Consider the following 16,911-nt stretch of genomic DNA (forward strand, 5'->3'; position numbering starts at 1 on the left):
TGTCAGGCGGAAGGCCAGGAGGCCAGTCTGGAGCCCCCACTGCAGCTGGGAGGCTTATTTACGATGCTTTTAGCTCCAAGCAGACCCATTTCCGAACTCCTCTCCGAGATATAAATTATCCTAAAGGGCTGATTTGTGTCGCTGTGGTTGGACAATGCCTGACCAGAAAGCACTCCTGCCTCTCCGCAGTTTCCATCCAGGGAGAGCTGCGGGTTTTTTTCTCCCTTATTGAGCACTTCAAAAAGGGGGCTGAAAACCTTCAATGGGTTTCGTTTTTAGGGAAAGCAATTTTGGCTTATTAGGCACTGCTGGCTTCAGAAATATGCTCACTAATGACTTCTATTTAAATATTTTCCTCCAGCTGAGACTTTTTCAAAAATACCGTGTTAATGGATTCAGCATCCCCTAAATGGGTGCTTCCCCAGCTCGGCCTCTGAACTTTCTTGGCTGGATCGAATACACAGTCAGGAGGTCACAAGCAGCCGGCGACACGACAAGCCCACAGAGCTCGCCGTGGAAACGACAGGTTTCCTCGTTGCACTCTCGGCCATCGGCACAGACTCAGAGGGAATCGCCCGTCCCTCGGAACCCAAGCCAAGCTCTGCAGCCTTGCACAAAAGGCCCAGCCTGCCCTCAGTGGGGCCACAATGTCCCCCACACTCCCCACTGAACCCGGGGCTAGAAAGGGTGGTGCGGCAACCTGGGCTCCAGGCTGCCTGGCTTCTGAGTCACTCGGCCATGGGCAAACCACGCGACCCCTGGTGAGTTCCATTTTCCATCTGAGAAATGGGATGATGCCAGCCTGTTTCCCAGCAAGGCCCCCACCCCACCCCACCCCGGGGCTAACCGGCAGACCCTCCGGGAGCACTTGGGAGAATGTCTGGTATTCTTTGCCCGTGTTTGTTGCCGCCAGTCCTCCTCCGAGACGGGAATTTAACATGATCCTCTGCTAAGCTTGCCCTCCCCAGAGGCGTGGCATCCCCTGACCCTGGCTTCCAGGACACCCCTCTTGTCCAACACACATCCAAATCAGCTCAGCACAATCGGGGTCAACCCCTCTCTCTGCCAGCATCAGAAGCCCGCTCGGGCTAGCTCAGGCTGAAAGAGGGTCTGGTTGTGAGAACATGGGGGCATCCTGCAGAACTGCAAGATTAAGACAGTAGCACAGCCTCAGTGGGGCCCAGAATCAAACCTAGAAATGCAGGAAGATCCCACTTAACTCCTGCTTTTATGTGGGAAAGGCCTCCTTCCCTTTTTTCCTTCTTGGGCCCTCGGTCTTTATTTCTATCTCTCTGCAGACCAGCATGTTCAACTCAGCCACAGGGTAAATAAGTATTTCCTCTCCTTTAGCTTTTCCTGATGGTTCCAGCCATGGCAAGCCTCCTGATTCAGTTCCAAGGCTCTGCAGATGGGGGTCTGACCAGGCCCTCCAGGGTCAGGTGCTGGTCAGTGGAACCCAGACTACAGGATGACCTGATGTTCCCAGCACCTTGATCCCACCATGCCTGTCTTCCACACGGTCTGTGTTTCCCTCAAAGGCCATAAGGACTCCTCGAGGAACACACATTTCCCATCTTCACCTTCTCTGGTACCCAGTCCAGTGACTGGAATGTAAATTTTGTTGCAGAAAGGAAGGCGTGAATGATGGAGGAGTGGCTTGCATTTCTAGCCCAGATCACCATGCAACCTCCGGCAGGTGGTTCCTCAGAGGGGCGCTAGGAGGCCCACCTGGCCCCCGGTCCCGCACACCCGGGCAGGGTCGCCTGGCCCTCAGCTGCCTCCAGAATGGGCTGCTTCCCGCTCCTGCTGGCACCCAAGCGAAGCAGGGCTCTGTCTTCCTGAATATGCAGCGAGTGGCTCCAGGGTCTGAGTTGATTTCTGTGAGAGGGAAGCTGCTCACTCAACAGAACCCACACGCCCAGGAATTATTAAAGGAGCAGAATTAAATTCTCGGGGGTCGGAAGTCCAGGAACAGCAGAAACACGGCATTCCCAGCAGAACCTTAGCTTAACTGCCGCCGTCAAACTTGCCAGAGGCGCAGAGACACTCCTGAATTATTGACTTGGGTCCCACCACCGAAAGGAGGAGCAGCCCCTGTGCCGTGTCCATGACCTCGCGAGCTGAGGGTTTGGTTAATTAGCTGTTGGTTACGGGGCTGCCCTGGGTTGCGGCCATACCGTGGGTTTCACGGACAGTCCTATGTTGGGTGTCACGTCTTCTCTCAGCAGACACTCACCTTCCGGGGACCAGGGCGGGCGGGAGCATCAAGGCGCACTTCCTCCTCCGGGGTCTATGCACAGTGGCTTCCCCGGCATCGCCCGAGCTCGGAAGCCACCGACGTGTCCTTCAGGGGCTGGGGGCTGCGCGGACGAGGATGTGCTCTCGGGAGTGAGACGACACAGAAGGGCCCCAAGTGTGTACAGCAGCCAGTCCGAGGAGGCCCTCACGGGAACCGCGGCCTCCGCGTGGCACCGTGGCCGCGTGGGTTCTTCTGCGGTGGCATGCGTCCATGTCAAGCGCGTGGTGGGTTCAGTCCACTTAGGACAAGCCGGGCCCATCTATCAGAGAACGCTCCGGAAACCCAGGGCCCAACTGCCACTGGGCCCGAGCTGGCTCGAGGGCTCCCCTCAGGAACCAGCGTAGAGCCCACTCTGCTGGCTCCTTCCCCACATCGGAGGCCACGCTCCATAAACCCTCTCGCCTCCCAGGAAAGCTGGCCCAGGCCTCTGGGTGTCTGTGGCTTCCCCCTCCTTGTATCGCAAAGCAACCGGGAGGGCCTCGGATGCCCCTGTGCCCCTCTCCAGATAGTGGGCACCGCGAGGGCAGGGACTAGCATTTCATCTCTGAGGCCAGCACGGGGTCTGGTGCCCGTCGGGGACTGAAGCATGTTCCCCCAATAAGCCAGTGACGGGAGAACAGGAAAGCTTGAGGGACCGAGGGTGCGGGAGAGACAGACAGACGATGGGGCGTGGCCAGGGCAGGTGAGCATGGCCAGACAGGAGCTCCGCCCACCCTGGCCACCAAGACAGCCAACAGCACATCCCACCTACTCTGAGGTCCCCCAGGATCACAGGTCCCCTCCGCACGGTGGCAGTGGCAGCACCAGGACTGGGCAGCGAGCGCCCCATCGGGCATTTGGCAAAGCAGTGTGGGGGCCAGGGAAGGGTTAGAGAACTAGGCTCTGGGTCCCTGGGAGACGGAAGGTCCCACGGGAGAGAGGCCACCAGGGAGAAGGGGGGCAGAGGGAAGCGCTGCCTTCGGGCCCCAGGACCCTGTCCCTGCAGGCACAGAATGGATTCCGTGCCTGCCTCTGGGGCTCGGAGTCCAAGGGCCGGGGCTGGCACCGGCTGGACCATCTGTGTGCGATGCACAAGGGCCTGAGGGCCGCCCTTGTGACACAGGACATGCCCTCCTTCCCGTGGACACTGAGGGTCGGTGGAATTGGTATGCAAAGCGCCTCACACAGCACCTGCCTGGTGCCCGGAGAGCTGAGGGGTATGACTGCATGCGATCGGGACTTGGTGTCACCAATCCCTTGAGGGTTTTGGGGGGCCCTATCGCTTGCCACCCTCCACGCCATTTCGGTCATTTGGGCTCCCTGTGGCAAACACCTACCGGCTCCCACCCACGTGAGACATAGCCCCGGAGACTTTGGGTAACCATGGCAACGGCCTCCGAGCAGGATGACTGCAACTTTATCCGAAAGTTCTCTCTCCCTGCGCTTCTGGGTGCCCCAGAGTCTACCGAATGTGGACGCGTGGTTTGTGACCCGTTGGAGCTGAGTCTTTCCCAGTAGGAATGTTTCCTCTGCTCAGTAATGCAGCTGATGGGGAAGGGTCTGGAGGTCCCTCCCTCCACAGCCCAACCCGTGGGGCAAGGCGGTCTGGGCCTGTCCGTGTCCTGGGTCCCCTTCAGCAGCTGCATCCATGTCGGCCGGGGCTGCAGGGATCAGGGGCTCTGGTCCGCGGCTGAGCCTCACGGGAGACCTCCGATTCCCTATGTGGAGGGCGTCAGGGGTATGAGGCCATCCACCCCGCACAGCGCCTGCACGAAGACATGCTCCAGGATGAATGAGTCAATGAACTAATGCCTCGATGTGTCTCTCTGGAAGCTCAAATAAAAGAATGACTTTGGAAGTGTGTGACAAGCACACAGGGCTGCCGACAGGTTTAACAAGGAAAGCAGCTCAGTCCACACTCCCTGAGCCCTGCCTCAGAGACCTCCTGTCCTCACAGGGAGACCCCACCCCAGCTTCCAGAGGGGGGCCTGCTCCCAGGCTTTCTATCCTGGACCTGCAGGGCTCAGACAGGGAAGCCTCCACCTCCAGGCAGGGCTCAGACAGGAAAGCCTCCTCCTCCAGGCAGGGCTCAGACAGGAAAGCCTCCTCCTCCAGGGACCAGTGAGGCGGGAAGCACATATCAACCACGAGGTCACAGCTCACTCCACCGGTCACCATCAGGGAGATAAAATCCTGGGGTTTCGTCCATAAGTTAACTTGCCCCAGCAAATGGCCCATCACCCTTGGGCTCGGAGACTGCACGGAGGCCATCTGCTTCTCCAAGGGCTCGGAGGGCCATGTCCTTGGCTGGCCAGAGAGAAAACAGAGGTGCAGGGGTTGTGGGGGGAGGCTGATTCCCGCTGGCTCTGGCAGCGCAGAGGGGATGCTGTGTGCAGCGGACAGGCCCCCCGGCAGGCCTATGGCATGCAACGTGATGCTGGGACAGAGGCCCTCGATCCAGTTAGCACCTGCTGGCCACCGCAGGCCAGCCATGGGGGAAGAGACACGGCTCAGAGCTGAAGGCATGGCTGCCTCGTGGTGGGAGCAGGGGGCGGTGGCTGCTGGAGCGTCCCACAAGGCCCAGGGTCAGGGAGCAAGAGTGTGGCCCGGCCAGAGCCCAGCTCCTCTCTGGCCTCCATCTGGGGCCCCATTGGGCTCCGGCTCGCCCGCCCAGGGCACCGCCACAGGGCAGTGGAGGAGAGCGGGCTGGGGTGGCTAGACGAGGTGGACGGGAGCTGCCCTGCGCCCAGTGCACCACGGTGGCAGGTGGGCTCTTTGGGCCATCTCCCTGGTGCAGACTCTGCCTGGGGGATTGTTGGGACAAAGGCCAGAGAAGGCCGCAGGCGGGTCCTGTCCCTGGGCCTGGTGGGCGGCTCCCTCCCCAGGACTCAGCCTAAAGCCCGCTTTAGCAGAGCCTGGGAGGGGGACTGCACGTCTGGTCTGGTGAGCTCCGGGGAGGGGCCGGGCACCTGGGCACCAAGTTCTGGCCAGATGGGAGTCTAGACCTGGATCCCGTGGCCGCCGCCTTGAGAGGGACCCCTTCTCCCGGCCCACTCCGCGAGGACAGCGTGGATGCCCAGGCCCGGCCCCGAGCAGGCATCCAGTAAGGCCGCACTCCACGTGAGAGCGACGTGGCCGGGAGTGCGCTCTGGGGCTGGCAGGGAAGGCCGCCCTCCCAGTGTTACCACTGACGCCGTGTCTACAATCCGCCGGTCGGTACTATAAATGCTCCTGAAAGGTCAGGCCTCCCGCGCCCGCGGCGGGGAAATCGGTGCCCAGCGACTCTGGCCACGTGAGCGGACACAGCTGTTTGACCCTGGAGAGCTGGCAGGGGGGCACTGTGCAGGATCCCTGGGGGCTCAGTCAGTACCCCCTTCCCCATGTCATGGCCCCTGGACGTGGCTTCTCGAAGGACCCGCAACTCTCGTTAAGTCACATTCACTCACCTCCCAGCACTGCAAGCCCAACACCCAATACTTGGCCGCCTGTTCCATCTCGTGTCCCCTGCATGGTGTCCAGAAACTGGCCTCTGGCCGCCCCCTCTGCTCCGGCGCCCAGACCCACGAAGCCACCCTTATCTTGCCCCCAAATCATTGCCATCGGGCTGGGCGTGTGCTTGTCTGCACAGTCACTAGCCGCAGTGCCCAGAGTGACCCTTTTAAAACATGAGGGGGGACCCATCACTGTTCTGCTCAAACGGTCCCGTGGCCGCCCCGTGCGGGTCCGAGTGAAGGACGAAGACAGGACCATGTCGCTGCCCCCCTCTCCCTGTGTGGTTCTCCCCACCGGCCGCGCTATCCCCAGACTCACGGTCTCCCCGCTGGGAGCCTCCGTCTCCTCATCAGCAAAATGGGTATAAAGATGTCTACCTCGCAAGGTACCGGTAAGAATTGAATTAAATGGGCTACCACGTGCTCGCTCTCCACCAACAGCAGCCCCCTGGCCCACCGACCGCCCAGCTCTCTGCACCCCAGCTCCTCCGTCCGCGTACCTGGGCCACCGCCAATGCTCGGGGCTTCTCGCAAGGATCACACGTCGGCAGGCGGACGGGGACTGTGTTCCACCTGCCAGCGTCGCCCAAGGGTTCCCGCCCCGTTGTGCCTGTAGCCTCTGACTGCATTCGCTGGCCTGACCCCCCACCCCTCCTGCCCCTCCCTCCCCACGCCCTCAGTCTGTTACCCCAGAACGACTTGGCCTGTGAGCCCTGGGGTGCAGGGGGGCGGCCCCGCGGCGGGAGACTGCCGCTCCCCACCCCTACCTGCCCGTGTCAGCACTGGCTGAAGTGGATCCCGTCCAAGCATCCGGGCAAGCAGCCCCAGCCCTCAACTCCTCCCGGAACAGATGCCTCCCTGCTTCTCCGGGTGGGAGGTGATGGAGACGAGGGCCATGTATGCCCGGAGAAAAGAAGGCAGTTCAGGACGCTAGCAATAAATGCAGCTCTGGGTTATGTCCCCTCTGGGGAGGAGGGGGCCTCTGGACAGACTCACAGCCAGCCGGCGGAGTGTCGCCATCACGCTTGATAAAGATGTGCGAGGTCTCGTCAGATCCCTTACGAGGTGCCCCCCTGCCCGCCAAGGCTCCCCCGACGGCCGTGCCCAGCCGGCGCAAAGCCCCAGCCCCTCACGGTCTCCAAGCTCCAAGCCCTCACGGGCTACAAGCGATGTCTAACTCGCTGCCCAGGGGCTCCAGGTCACCGGCGTGTCCCACCACCCCCTCTCTGCCCACCTCCCGGGCCCTGCATCCCTGGCCTGGTACCGTCTCCCTGCTCCCCAGGCAGTCTCTGTCCCTCCGCTGGCCGTGCCGGGATTATTCTGGAATATGCACCTGAAACACCCTGCCCTCCTTTGCCCTTGGAAAACTCTTACTCACCCTTCAAAACCGAGGCTCTGTGTTGCCTCGTCTCTAAAGCCGTTCGCTGGCCTTTCTGAACAGAGACCTGCTCCGTAACTCCCGTGTCTCTGTCGTGGACACTCGCCAGATGCCCAGGGTCGTTCCCACATGCCTCTCTCTCCTCCCATGAGCCTGGGAAGAACCCGGACGATGGTCAAGGACTTCGCTGCATCTCCGGAGCCAGCGGGTGTGAGAGGCTGGAAGGAAGGAAGGGAACCAGAGCCCCCCATGAGGATCTTGTCGCCACTCCGACTCCCTGGCTTGTGGGTTCCACCCGTTAAGGGGACCCCTCCTCATGCGTGTGCCAGGAAACCAGATGCACCCGGAGGGACCTGGTGGGAGACGGGGCACCAGTCCGTGGACGCTGGGCCCGCCGGGGCTTACCCTGAGCAGGGCGGAGGCGCCCAGCCTTGCCCACCCACCCACGGCCCCAGTCAGGCAACCCACCAGGCCGTGAGCCCCGCGGGGCAAGGATTGGCAGGCCTGGGTCATGCGGCAGCGGCGCCTGGCCCGCCTGGGACAGACACAGGCCTCGGGAGCCCATCCCTCCCCAGTTCTCAACACCAACCACCCGGCACTCTGCTCTTCAAATTGGGCTGATTCCCGGGGCCCTGAGGTCCGTCCACCTCCCTGCAGTGACTCTCGCTCTGGGCAGGTGACGTGCAGTCTTCGATGCCCACAGCAGGCACGGGCAGCGGCTCCGTGTCCCATCTGGGGCCTGACGCTCCCCAGCTCTGGCCTGGGCTCCGGGCACTGGATTTCCAGAGCACGTCGTCAAGGACAAACGGAGCACAATTCCTGGAGGATTACCTCCGGATGACAGGTTTTCAGGAGAGTCTGACGGTCTTCCTTATCCTTCCAACATCTCCCTGACACAGACGACGTATCCGTAGTATGCGAGCTCCAGAAAACGTCACAGCAAATATGCTCATGCCACGAGAGGAGGCTACGGTGAGAGCAGTGTGAGGGGGCATGGAGTCGCCAGAGCCGGAGCGCTGGGGGTTCGGGACGAGGTTAGGGTCTGGAGGCCTCGTGACAGCAGAACACACACGTATACGCACGCTCATGTAGATCCCATGTTGGCGTCTCCTGACTCCCTGCCCTCGGCCCCAGGCACCCGGCCCTCAGGAGGCCCCTTGCTGGAGATGCTGGAATCCTGCACGTGGCCCCCATCCCCAAGGACTGTTGGGGAGAGAACATGAGACTTCCCAGAGGGTCACACTCTGAACCAGCAAACCTCACACTTGGGAGCTGGCCCAAGTGTGACATAAGGGTCATGCAAAAGACATAGTGGCGTGGGGAGGGGCGATCACAGGGAGGAGGGGGGTTCAAGGGCAGTGAAAACACTCTGTATGACACGTGTCCTCCCGTGTTCACCCAAACCAGGGGATATACGACGCCCAAGTGAGCCCCAACAGGCCTATTACCTCCTGAGAGTGATTGCGACGTGTCAGTGCAGGCTCACGACCTCCAGTGAGGGGGACGGAGGGAGGCTCTGTGTGTGCAGGAAACCCTGAACCTCCTCCCGGTTTTTCTGTGAACCCAAGACTGCCCTGAAGAAGGACGTATGTGTATGTGGTTAACGGCAAAAAAGTAAGCTCGTCAGACGTCATCAACAACAGCCAATGAGACGTCGAGAACTTCCAGGGGCCTCAGGAGTTGGGGGCACGAAGCTGGAATTTGGGCTACACCGACGTCACAAGCACCCCAGGTCTCCGTCCAGGCCGCATCGAAGGACAAACGGGTCACCAGAACAGACCCAGCTTCTACCCGCTCGAGCAGGTTCAAACGGCCACGCGGGCGGAAGACAGGAGGAGGGTCCATAGTCATCCCGGGAAATGAGAAAATGCGTATGGAATCCCGCGTCCACGCTGACTGTGGGAAGGATCCAAAGACACTCCCGGGCCTGATGAATTGATGGCAAATATTACACTTAATAACGACCCGGTACACGCTTTTCCCCGGAGTCTGGGAACAACGTGCTGTCAACAATGCTATTCTGTGAGGAGGTCCTCACGAGGGCAACGAGCAAGGAAAATGTTCCTAAATGTAGGGGTTAGAAGGAAAAATACCAGCCCGTCGTTTCCCGCCAATGACGTGATTGCATACTTAGGAAAACGGAGAGAATCCGCAGAAAAATTATTAGATCAAACACGTGAATGTACCAGATCGTTAGGCACAAGGTCAATATAGAGAAATCAATCACGCTTGCACATGCCACGAGTCAGAGATGAGAAAAGTGTTTACATCTACCATTTGTAATGGCGTAAAAACCAAATACATATATATAAAAACCCAACAGAAAACCGGAGAGACCTGTGCTCTAAAAACCACAACTACAGGGGCGCCTGGGTGGCTCAGTGGGTTAAGCCGCTGCCTTCGGCTCAGGTCATGATATCAGGGTCCTGGGATCGAATCCCACATCGGGCTCTCTGCTCGGCAGGGAGCCTGTTTCCTCCCCCCTCTCTCTCTGCCTGCCTCTCTGCCTACTTGTGATTTCTGTCTGTCAAATAAATAAATAAAATCTTAAAAAAAAATAAAAATAAAAATAAAAAAAATAAAAACCACAACTACAAACTATAAAACATGATCGACATAAATTCATCAAGACCTAAATAAATGAGGGGACGTACTGCACGTATGGGCCAGAAGACTCAAAACTGTGAAGACACCGATTTTCCCCCAAATCGATTTGCAGAGTCAACATAGCACCAACAAAAATCCCAGGAGGTACTGCCAGTGTATGGAAAAAGTCTACTCCAAAATTCATACAGAATTAACAGGGCCGAGAACATACGAGATTTATCTTTATGCTCTCAGGCCTCAAGATTTTTAAAAGCCCATTAACACCATGGTCCGCTCCAGGTCCGAGAGAAGGAGGCGTGAGATCCTGACGAAGACGCGGAGGGGCGGGGTGAGCTTAGCACAACTTTTCCCTGTGGGCATCTGGCCAGCGGACATGTCCCCCGACCACGCTAGCAGATACGACCCATGAGGGGCAAACGTCACACACAGCCCCGAAGCCCACTAAAACAGGTGCGTACTGTTCTGTGCGTCCTGCCGGGTAACGAAACCGCAGCATATGCGCAGCGTGAGGCAGTAACTCATAAGGAAAGAGACACGCCGCGGCCGTCCGCGGAAACGCTGGAGACGTCCAGAAGCCGGGCAGAGCACCAGACGCGAAACACGTGCTCTGGGGCTCACACGAGCACACAAGGGGGTTTCTGGGGGCCGGCGGTAGAGCTGCTGTGGACACGCTGTCCACGGGAAATTGAGCTCAAACGCTCCGCGATGTGCCTTTCTGAAGACACACTGGACATATCAATTAAAGAAAATACTGAATTGATCTGGACGGGAGGCAAAAGAGCAAGGCATGGTCACGGGAAGGTCCCAGCTGGTCCCAGTTCTGGTGCCGGCGCTGGGAGCTCGGGCTGCGCAGGGGGGAAAAGTCGGGGGAAGAGGCTGGAGCATCTCCCAGCTTCTCCTCCACATTCCAGGAGACGCGATCGTCGGTCGGGCTCTTACGCCGCTGGGACGCTTGGAGGGTCACGGCAGACCCTCCGTCATGTGTTCCTCGGCGGGAATAAATGTGGGCGTCCCATTGAATTAAGGATGAGCTCGTCGTCTTGGCGTTGGGAGGGTGGCGTCTTGTTTCCAGCTTCCTTGACTGCATGTCTCACCACCGTGTCGTCCCAACGCAGCCACCGCTGGAGAGGAACATCCTGTCGGGTTAGGGTCTGACCGCGAGACCCTCCGGCACCAAGCTGTTTCTAGAACTGGGATCTGGGGAGAGCAGCGAACGTGGGTGCACGCACGACCTGCGTACCCTTGCTCCATCTCCTCCACTTGCCACCCGTCTGCCCATGGTTGCAGACACCGGTCTGTCTCAGCGCAGTCCCGGGACACGCACGTGGGCAGACGTGGCTTCACCGCGCTCCTCAGACCCTGCGTTTTCTGCACAGTGAAGGTCAGCAGCAAGACCGCGGGAGCCCTTCTGTCCGCACCGCGTATCCAGCGCATTTGCCCGCTTCCAGAAGGGCCCAGGAAACGTAGGAATGCTGCTTTTTGAAGCGTGTCCAGATATGTGAGAAGCACAGAGACATTCTCAAGGGGACAGGACCAGGACCCACTCTGGAAAACCGAACGTGAGACCTAACCTCTCACCGCCGGAATTCATCCGAGAGAAATGAGGCGCATGTCCGCGGAGGGCATTGCGCTCGACGGACGCTGAAACCACCCCGGTGCCCATCAGCCAGGGAAGGAGCCGATGTGGTCCAGTCACACGGGGGGATGTTAGTTGGCAACAACCCTTACAGACCTCTTGGTCTGTGCTGTGTCGTGGAATTTTCCCTGAAACAATAGCACACTAAAACCAAGGGAGCCGGACACAAAAGGCCGGCATCATGTGCACACATCGCTCCCTCTTCCTCTAGCCGGGAGGCTCACGGGGCAGACTGCAAACCCTTCCACCCATGAACGCAGGGAGCGCTGTGCTCCGGGACCCCAGCCCTGGCCACCCTGCGGCCGGGGAAGGGGGGTCGGACACTCCGTCCCATGATAATGACACACGCCAAGCACACACAGAGTGGCTGGGTAGTCAGAGGGGTGTCTTCCTGATCGCCAGTCCCTCCCCGCCCCAGAAGACCCCCTTCCTGGGATGACTTCTGAGTAAAGTACATCCCGGTTCGTGCGCACACCCTGGCACCATCCTCCTCTCCTGCTCCTGAAGGAGGCTCCCAGCAAGAAACGGGACGGGGCAGAGTCCCACCTGTTCAGGCTGGAAGTTACCAACTTTCTTCATTACAGAGGATTCTGCTTTTATCATTAGCATGTAATGAATTATTCTCAGGTTTCCGCGCCTTGGTAATTGTCTCTCTCAAGAACCTCATTAAACATCGCTGGATACTTTTGATCATTATTAACAAAAGTGATAACTTGGAATAGTCCTGCACTCCTCCTCCAAGGCTGCCGACTTGAAGCAATACAACAGAGATTTACCGACGACTGGAAATCTCCAGGGAGAAACACCAGGGGTGTCTTGTCTTCCTTCTTCTCTGTTGGTTGCCCCTCTCCAAGCCGGGGAGCGGGTGGCCACCCAGAGTCAGACCATCCGTCTGACTGTCAGTCTGACCAGCCCCCCACTCCCGCGCACCCCCTCTTGGTGTTGACTCTGTGGACGCATATCCTCCCCAAGTGCCCACTCTCTTTCATCTGGGCTGTTTTAACGATTCACGAGGGGCTGAATTTCAAGGCTGAAACTGAGAACGCTTCCAAAACACCAAGGTTTATTATTATCAGCCAAGAAATATGGACTCTGGTGTTTCTACTCGAAACTCACCACCACGAAGCCGTATTTGGAGGCTCCTGGGCTCGCCAACGTGAGTTCACGGCAGCCATTGGAGTCAGGAGTTCTCTGGGCCGTTGTCCCTCATTACATGTGATTAACACACGCCCTGCTCTTTGTAAGGGCCAGATGCTGCACTAAGACCCTTCCTGTGAATGATGTCATCTGAAGCCGTGGTGGTTCCGGGAAGCAGAAACCATCCATCATCCCCGGTTTACGGTTGGAGGGAAACAAGATCAGAGAGGCTGCTTCATCTGTCCAAGCCACTCAGGGGATATGCGGCAGAGCTGAGATTCAAATCCATGGGCCTCCCCCACCAGTGTGCCCTACCCCTTCTCACCCATATTTCAGTCTTACGAGCTCCAAGCAACCTTCACAGGAGAGAGAACTGATGGTCTTGGAATCCACAATGTCCTACCCCCAGGGAAGATCCCCGTCCAGGCAGGGTCCTGTCCTCACCAGCCTGCATCTAAATCTCGAGATCTAGGGCAGATTGTATTTTCTAAAAATAGTCCGTCGATCTATCCTGTCCCCCACGCTCTCCCTGCAGTCCGATTGTGACCTCTCCCTGCTCAGCAGCGGGGTCCGCGTTCCCGCTCCTTAAACCTGGTGGAGTTCGTTGCTACGTGAATTCCAAGAGTGGGTCATAAACTTTTCTACATGACTCTCCCAGGGTCTTGCTCTTGGACCCCGTTGCCATGCCGTGAGGAAGCACACACGCCCTTTAAAGAGACCTCTTGCACCTGGGTGGCTCAGTGGGTTAAAGCCTCTGCCTTCGGGTCAGGTCATGATCTCAAGGTCCTGGGATGGAGCCCCACATCGGGCTCTCTGCTTGGCGGGGGCCTGCTCCCACCCACCCCCTGCCTACTTGTGATCTCTGTCAAATAAATAAATAAAATCTTTTTTAAAAATATAAAAAAATAAAGAGACCCCTCCCCAGGCTTACCTGAAACCCAGCCAGTGGCAATGCCCCCACCCTGGCCCCCGCCCCTGCCAGCTGGGCATGTGAATACCTCCGGCTTCAGTCTGAGCCAATGCGGCTGATGCTGCACCAGTGTAGACAAGCCTCCTCCCCAAATTCTGTCTACACTGCAGACCCTTGAGCTAAATAAGCAGAGTTTGGGACGGCTTGTTATGCAGCTGTGGACAACTAGAATGAGTTCCAGCCTTGTTTTTGCTTTCCAGGCCCAAATAGTCAAAGGCCCCCCGAACATACACTCACCTGCCTGTCCCCAACCACTTCAGACTCAACGTGTGTGGGGAGTTCTGCTTCCACTTTGCATCTAGAAATCCCCCCAGACACGTCCCTCCCAGCATCATTATGTGAGAAAGCCTGATGACAGAATCGTGACTTTTTTGGAGCCCTTCAGAGAGCTGAGCTTGCAAGGCAGCCACGTGGACTGAGTCCTGATGAGTGGCAAACCCTATGAGAGGCAGTGAGATGCTTCATCTCAGGGAAGGTGTCACCTTCGGAAAGCGTGGGGAGCAGACATGGCCGTCATAAAGTAGGCAAGAACAAGGCAGCTAAACTTGTGACGGCTCCTGCAAGGCTGGGCTGAGGCAGGACAGGGTGGCAGGGGGAGTCGAGGGCCCCAGGGACGCTTGCATCCACAGGCAGGCTCTTCTCCGCAGAGGCCTGCAGTGTGCTCACCAGAAAAGCAGGAAGGGGGCAGGAAGTATGACAATGCTCAGAGCAGTGGTGCAGGCAAGCAGGTGAGGCACAGCCACAGCTGGGTCATAGCCCGAACCCTCCCACTCCCACAGTCCTTTCTTTTCCAAAGCAAAGGCCACAAACTACTGGAAAAAGTGAAGAAGTGAGAGCAGGAGCTCCTCAGGCTTGAGCAAAAACACTGCGCTACTGGAGAAGTGGAAGCCAAGCCACCTGACCACGGGGGCTTGGCACCTGATGCCACAGCTTTCTGTCCTTGAGACAGGGGCAGGGATGGGACACACTCTGGGCCCCAGGTCTTGCTCTGACACTAAGCATGGGTCTGCTACTGCTCCCGGGGGAGGAAAGGGCCCAGGCCGGCCATAGACACCAGTCAGCATTGGGTTGCCCAAGAGGGGAGAAGCAGGACTGTTAACAAAATGCAAACCTCTAAGGCTGGGTGAGGAAGGTCTGCCGAAGACGGAGATGGTGGGAGACGGAGATGGTGGGAAAAGCTCGTGCGCCATCTGAAGCATCACGGAGGATAGCAGTGCCAAGTGCTGGAGTCGGCGTGAGAGCACGGGGGAGACGCCTCCCACGGTGCAGGTGTGCAGGAACTGCTGAAAGCTGAGGAGGAAGCAGGAAGACTGAAAGAGCCTCCCTGGTGCTCCCAACTTGATGCTGAGCAGAAGACAGCAGCCGCAGGCCTTCTCTGGCGGGGGGTAGGGGTGGGTTGAAGCTTGCAGTGCTCTGTGAGGACGGCTGGCAGCACAGACCCCAGCCCAGCTCGGTCCCTCCCAAGAAGGACTCAGCTCCTAAGCCAAGACTCCGACAGAGGAGAGAGCACAGCCACTTCCAGGAGTCAGATCACTGCAGTCTCCACTGTGCTTCTACATGCAATGCCTGGCCGTCGATAAAGATGAGTCACACACACAAAACAAATGACCCATTATCAAGAGATAAAACAATTGATTGAACCAGACTCTGAGATGATGCCGGCTTGGATATATTCACCTGGAACTTATCACTGTGACTCAGATGGTAAAACATCTGTGGGGAAAGGTGGAGACGGTGCAAAACCTGCTGGAGAATTTTGGTAGAGAAATGGAAAGTCTTTTAAAAATAGGAAATTAAAGTGATATAAATACAAAAAGAGGTTGTCAGAGATGAAGAATTCCTTCGAGGGGCTTATTAGTGAGTAAATGCAGCTAGGGGCCAACTGGTGGACAGCAGAAACCATCCAGACGAAAACACGAAGTGGAAAACAGAGGAGAGCGCCCAAGAGCTGTGAGACGATAGCCGTAATTGGAGTCCAAGAAGGAGGAGAAAAGGAAAAACGTGGAAGAAATACATGAAGGGATAATGGCTGAGAACTTTACAAATTAATAAAATACAGTGAACCGGAGATCTGAGCAGTTCAAAGAACATCAAGTAGAATAAATGACAACACACACACCTAGACGTAGAGAAGAATAAAATAGTGAAGATAGAGAAAAAAGGAGGCATTACAGAAAGAAAAAAATGTATATAAGAATTCAGCAGACTTCTCAGAAGAAAATGGTGTGACCCCTCTAAAGTACTAAAAAAAAAAAAACCCCACTGTCAATCTAAAATTCTGTATCAAGAGAAATGTTTTTGAGAAATGAAAATGAAATAGAGATTTTTCAGAAAAATGAAAGCTGGAAGAATATGTTGCTAGCAAACCTGCACTATAAGCAGCATTAAAGGAAATTCTTCAGGCAGGATGGAGATACCAGATGGAAATTTGGATCTACACAAAGGAATGAAGTATAAACCAAAAGTGTAAAAATGTGAATATTAAAGACATTTCAAAACTGACTTTTAAATTGCTTTAAAGTGTAATTGACTGAAGCAAAAAAAAAAAAAAAAAAAAAAGAGTCGTAATGTATCTGGGGTCTGTAGCACACGTAGAGGTGAAGAGTATGTCAACTGTAGCACCCACGATGGGAATGAGGACATGGAGATACACGTTGTCAGGTTCACACACTACGTGTAAAGTGACATAACATGAGGGAAGCCTCTGGTGAGCCAACACTGTATTATAAACCCTAGAGCGATCACTTAAAAGTGAAGAACAGATAGAACAAGTAAACCAGTAGTGGAGACAAAAATGAATCATGAAAACATCCAACTGATCCAAAAGAAGGCAGAAAACAGGGTGAACAAAAACACAGATACAACAAGTAGCAAACCACCAGCAGGATTAATAAGAACACGTTTTCCCCTTAACCTGATGCAGTATTGGGGGGTCTTCAATCAGCACCTCATGTCCTGTGGATTATTTCTGAAGGTGCCAAGGCTACAGCAGGCTGGGGGTGGGGGAGTACTTCTCTTCTCTTTCAACCATTAGCTCACAGCAACAGAGAAGGACAAGCTCTACAGAGTCTTTACGAAAGGTTATCGGTTAATCAAGGGTGGATGGGAGTCAAGCCCGTTCATGAAGATAGGCCTCTTCAGAGCTGCTTAGCAGGCGAGCTGCCTGGGAGATGAAGACCTCACGCCCTCCTTCATCCATCAAGCTTGGCTCCTGCCCCTCATCCTGCAACCCCCACGTGTTTGTTTTCAGGCTGAAATGGAATTTCGAATATAGATGTTTTCAGGATAAAATCAGGGGTTCTGAAAAAGCAAAAGAAGTAGAAAATGAGAAAGTCACATATTTCAATATTAAATACAACTAGATCAATAACTGATTTAAATATAAACAGTCTCAGAAACTCAATTAAGAATAGG

The sequence above is a fragment of the Mustela putorius genome, unplaced genomic scaffold, assembly GCF_011764305.1.
Source record: "Mustela putorius furo isolate JIRA1106 unplaced genomic scaffold, ASM1176430v1.1 tig00000695_pilon_pilon_pilon, whole genome shotgun sequence".
NCBI lineage: Eukaryota > Metazoa > Chordata > Mammalia > Carnivora > Mustelidae > Mustela > Mustela putorius.